The sequence below is a fragment of the Pseudophryne corroboree genome, chromosome 7 (genome assembly GCF_028390025.1).
Source record: "Pseudophryne corroboree isolate aPseCor3 chromosome 7, aPseCor3.hap2, whole genome shotgun sequence".
NCBI lineage: Eukaryota > Metazoa > Chordata > Amphibia > Anura > Myobatrachidae > Pseudophryne > Pseudophryne corroboree.
In genome coordinates this window covers 292,239,554-292,245,476 of record NC_086450.1, presented here as the reverse complement: position 1 = coordinate 292,245,476, position 5,923 = coordinate 292,239,554, and positions in this window count along the sequence as shown.

The following is a 5,923-nucleotide window of genomic DNA, read 5'->3' as shown; positions in this document are numbered from 1 at the left end:
GGTGAGCTGGAGCAGAACTACTCAGGCAGTTGGTATACTTAACAGCAATGGAATCAGGTTTGGCTTAGCAGGAGACAACTGAGGAATAGAGCAGAATTCCTAGAGCAGGTGGAATAGCACAACGCTGCTTCAGGAAACTGACGAGCAGGTGAGAGTGGTAAGGCAGCTGCTCGTGAATGCTGGATATGAATGCAGATGGTGCTCCAACCAAATTGGATAGCTGGTGCCTGTAGTTCTAAGGAACACTGACACAGTCAGTCAGAGTCTCAGAAGACTGAAGACTGGAGCCAGGAGATGCAACGCGTTGTTCAAGGCAATGATCTCAGCCGGGACTCTTCCTATATACTCCCTGGTCAGCAGCCATTGGATGAACGAGTCATTTGTGCACTACCCAGCACTGGATTGGGTAGCACTGGATCAGCTGACCGCTAGTGTCATGGTGGCGCCCTTGTAGTGCAGATGGTGGGAACACAGCAAGGTACATGCCAGATAGAATTCAGGGGTGCAGAGTGAAAGAGGGTTCTGCACACGCAGCACCAGGCAGGAACCATGACCCCCGGAGGCCCACGCACCAGCACGTTGGTAAGTGACATACCACTGAACACTGATTCTTGACAGTACCCACCTTTTATGGGTGGGCACTTAACACCCATGAGGCTTGGAAGGATGATGCTTGTGGAAAACTTGAACTAACCATGGAGCATGTACATCTGTGGCATTAACCTAACTCCTCTCTTCAGGACCATACCCGGACCAGTCGATGAGATAATGTAGATGACCATACCGGCAATGGGAATCCAGGATCTTCTCAACCTCGAACTTTACACCCTGATGAGTTTGGAGCTGCTGGAAGAGATTTCTGGAAACAGTTGAGAATCAGAGGTCTAAGGAGAGAAATGTGAAATGAACTGGGAATCTTTAAATAGGGAGGTAACTTCAACTTGTAGGCCATTGGATTGATCACATGCTCCACAGAGAAAGGACCAATGAACCAAGGAACAAACTTCATTGAATGAACTCTGAGATGGAGATTACAAGTAGATAACCAGACTTTGTCACCTGGTTTTAAACTGGGAACTGCTCGTATTTTCCAGTAAGCAAAGAGTTTGTACTGACGGGAAGCCTTCTTGAGAGAGAGATTCATTTTTCCACAGATCCAGGAGAATTGTTGAAGAACAGAGGTGGCTGCAGGCATGTCAACAGCTGGAAGAACTTGGAAATCTGAAACTCTGGGATGTTGACTGTATATTTCGCAAAAAAGAAGTAGAATTAGTGGCTGTATGGTACCGAAAGTTGTGAGCGAATTCTGCCCAAGGCAATAAATCCACCCAGTCATCTTGTGATGAGGAAATATAAAGTCTCAGGAAAGTCTTGAGCTCCTGGTTTACATTCTCTGTCTGCCCGCTCATCTGAGGATGATATGCTGTAGAGAACTTGAGCTTGACTTGCAAAGCAGAGCATAGAGCTCTCCAGAATCTCACCACAAATTGAACTCCATGGTTGGATATGATCTCTGTTGGAAGTCCATGTAATTTGAAGATCTCACATTGGAAGATTTGGGCAAGTTTCGGAGCAGAAGGCAAACCCATGAGTGGAATGAAGTGAGTCATTTTCGAAAATCTGTCGACCACTACGCAGATCGTGTTGTACCCTTTGGAGGGGGGTAGGTCAGTGATGAAGTCCATTGACAGAAGAGACCAGGGATGACTTGGCACAGAATTTGGTAGAAGCTGACCAGCAAGAGCCTGATGAGGAAATTTGTGCTGGGCACACTTGGGACATGAAGCTACATATTCTTGTATATCAGATTTCATATGAGGCCACCACAGTAGATTTGGATGGAGCTCAGGATAAACAAACTTCTTGCCAGTAGGTGGAACAGAAGACACTTGAGTGAAAGTGAAAACAACAGGGTTGAGAACTAGATGAGAAACTTGTTCTGAAGATTCCACAACAGAACTCATGGAGCATTATAAAGTATCTGCTTTAACATTCTGAGAACAAGGACAGAACTGTAACTTTAAAATGAGAGAAGAATAGGGCCCACCGGGCTTGACATGGGTTGAGACACTGTGCTGCTTTCAGGTAGAGGAGGTTTTTGTGGTCGATATAGATGGTAACAGGGAACATTGCACCATACAAGAGATACCTCCATTCTTTGAGGGACAATTTAATAGCCAGGATGGAGTTGTTCATCACAGCAGGCAGGAATCTATGGGAGAAAAACCCATAAGGGTGAGTGTTACCATCGATACCAGTCTGAGACAATACTGCATAACGCCAAATGAACTTTGTTGATGTCTGCTTGCACAGGAACTGAGACAAAAGCCTGTTTGATTTTCTAGCAAGCAGTAAGTGCTTCTTTGGACCACTGAGAAGGATCTGCCTCTTTACGTGTGAGACTTGTAATAGGGTCGATCAGTGCAGAAAATCCTCTGATGAACTTCCTATAAAAATTGGCGAATCCAAGGAAGTGCTTCTTTGGACCACTGAGAAGGATCTGCCTCTTTACGTGTGAGACTTGTAATAGGGTCGATCAGTGCAGAAAATCCTCTGATGAACTTCCTATAAAAATTGGCAAATCCAAGGAAGTGCTGAACAGACTTGAGTGCAGTGGGAAGTGACCAGTTCTCTATTGCTTCCAACTTGGCTGTATCCATATGGAGGTCTTAACCGGAGATTATATACCCCAGGAAGGGCATCAAAGAAGCTTCAAAGGTACATTTGGACAATTTTTCATAAAGAGGATTCTGTCAAAGACGTCGAAGAACCTCTTTTACCTGTTACAATGGGAAGCTAAATCTCGAGAGAAGTTCAAGATGTCATCGAGGTAGACTATGACATACTTATAGGTAGAATACGTCATACATCTCGGAATATTTTGTTGACAAAGTTCTGGAACACAGCTGGAGCATTACTTAATCCAAAGGGCATCACCAGATATTCATAGTGTCCACTTCAGGTGTTGAAGGCGGTCTTCCACTCATCTGCACTTTGGATTCTTATGAGATTGTATGCACCTCGGAGATCCAGTTTGGTAAAGATACTGGCACCTTTGACTCTGTCAAACAATTCTGTGATTAACAGCAAGGGGTAGCTGTTCTTAATTGTGATGTCATTTAATCCCTGATAATCAATACAGGTGAATAATCCTCTGTCTTTTTTCTTAACAAAGAAAAATCCCGCCCCAGCTGGAGATGAAGAAGAATGGATGAACCCATTTTGTAAATTCTCTTTAATGTATTCACTCATAGCCTGAGATTCTGGAACGGAAATGGGATAAGTGCGTCCTCCAGGTGGCTTTTTCCCAGGAATGAGATCAATGGGACAATCCCACTCTCGAAGGGGAGGAAGAACATCAGCGGCCTGTTCACTGAAGAAGTCAGTAAAGTCTTTACAGGCCTCAGGAAGATCAGACTGGAGCTTCAATCCCAAAGATCTCACAGGATGAACTTGGGCTAGTTAGGAATGGAAACATGAAGATCTCCACGCCGTGAACTGTAACATAAACCAGTCAATATGTGGATTGTGTAACTGAAGCCAGGACATTACCATCACAATCTCATAAGTAGCCTTAGGAATGACCAGGAATTTTATGAGCTCAGAATGAAGGAAGCCCACTCCTAAGACCACCGGCTTAGTTTGCTGAATGATGGAGCCCTCAGCAGTAAGATAGTTGGAGTAAGAGGGAGCCCACGGCAGTAAGATAGACTGGATGAAACAGTTCCAAAACAGGAAGATGAATCTTACCAACTGCAGACTGCGTGATAAGTCTCCTTCAGCACCACAGTCAACTAGAGCTTAAAAGGACTGTAGACCACTCTGTGTTTCCAGGATGACAGGCAATATGAGATCTCAGGAAGAAGGAGCTATGATTGAAGATCCTAACTTAACTCCTCCTTTACAAGTCAGGACTGTACGTTTCCCGGATGAGTGGGACAGGAACTAATCAAGTGACCAACAGCTGCACAATGTAAACACAGACTTTCCCGTAGTCTTCTAGCCCACTTCTCAGGGGTTAAGTGGAACCTATTCACTTGCATAAGCTTGTCAGAAGAAGTAGACTGAGGCTGTACTTGAGGCATAACTCGACACCTGCGGGGGTCACTTTGAGAACGTTCACTGGTACAATCGCGTAAACGCAGATCCAATTTAACACATAGTGAAATAAGAGCCTCCAATTGCTCTAGTAAATCTCGGATAGCCAACTCGTCCTTCATATGATCGGAAAGTCCATGCCAGAAAGCAGCAACCAATGCCTGGTTATTCCACTTAATTTCTGATGCCAACGTCTTGAACTGCATGACATACTGTCCCACAGTACGCGTGTGGTGAATATGAAGAATGTCTGTGGAAGCAGATATCATGTGCCCAGGTTCATCAAAGGTGTGTCGGAATCCTGACACAAATTCTGACTAATTGGTTAGAAGAGAATCTGCTCGCTCTCATAGAGGAGAGACATAATTTAAGGCAGGACCAGTCAGGAGAGACACAATATATGCAACCTTTGCTCTGGGTGTTGGGAAATGATGCGGCAACAATTCAAAGTATGGATGGTGTAATGGTTAGCACTGAGGTCATGGGTTCGATTCCTACCATGGCCCTAACTTGCTGAGTTTGTATATTCTCCCCGTACTTGCGTGGGTTTCCTCCGGGTTCTTCATTTTTTTCCCCACAATCCAAAAATATACTGGTAGTGCATAGGATGCAACATGTTTTTTTTTGAAGGCAATGATACTCAGCCGGGACTCTTCCTATATACTCCGTGGTCCACAGCCATTGGATGAGCGAGTTATGTGTGCACTACCCAGCACTGGATTGGGTAGCACTGGATCAGCTGACCACCAGTGTCAGGACGGCACCCATGCAGTGCAGATGGCGGGAACCCAGCAAGGTACATGCCTGATGAAATTCAGGGGTGCAGAGTGGAAGAGGGTTCTGTACATTGCAGACAGGCCACACACGCAGCATCAGGCTGGATCTGTGACCCCCGGAGGCCCATTCACCAGCACACTGGTAAGTGACATATGGCTGAACGCTGATTCCTGACAGTTACTGTAGCTTTTATTGTTTTAAAATTATTGAAGGAAGTCTGGTGTACACTTTTCTGGGACACACAGATGTTTTACCGAGGGACCCAGTACTGGAAAGAAACTATAGAAGTATTCTACGTCAAAACAAAAATTAAGTTAAGCGAGAACAATTTAGGTTATTTTTTAGAAAATAAGAAAATCAATACTAAATCCACTCTTTTCAACAAAGTGTAACTGTAGCAGGACAAAAGCATTTCAGATCAATGGATGTAAAGAATACTAATGCTAATATACATTTTTTAACTACAGTCTATGTAGGCTTAGTTGTATGTGGGGTACTGTATATAACCCCCTTTTCCCATTCATTACAGACTCAATGCTCATGCACTGTAGTTTGGTCTCCCCTCCACCTCTGGCTTCCTTTCTTTTGCCCCCACCCCCCTCCCCTGGTTTTTACATCCTTCTACAGATCTATGGAATTTATGGTTCTTTCTGGGCATGTTCCTTTATACTTGTATATATATTGTATCTCTTATCATAAAAAACAATGAACAAACCCCCAAGATACAAATGAGCTTAACAGAAAAGAGTATTATTTTTGGGGGAACTAAAAGGGACATTATGGAAGTGCTTGAATAAGGGGGTAGTTCTTGAGGCTGTTTTTGAAGGAATTTAGAGTAAAGGCCTCTCAAACTGTGAGATGAAGTGAGCTCGACCCTCAAATTAATTAAGGGAATTTCCTTGCAAAGGGAACAGCTAACATGTATCCTGGGTATAGACTGGGATCATGTGTTTTAAAATGAACAGTGACCATCAGAGGCTGAGGATACTGTATATTCATTTATTAATGTAAGTTATTTGCTGATTAGAGGTGAATAAAGTCTAGGGGA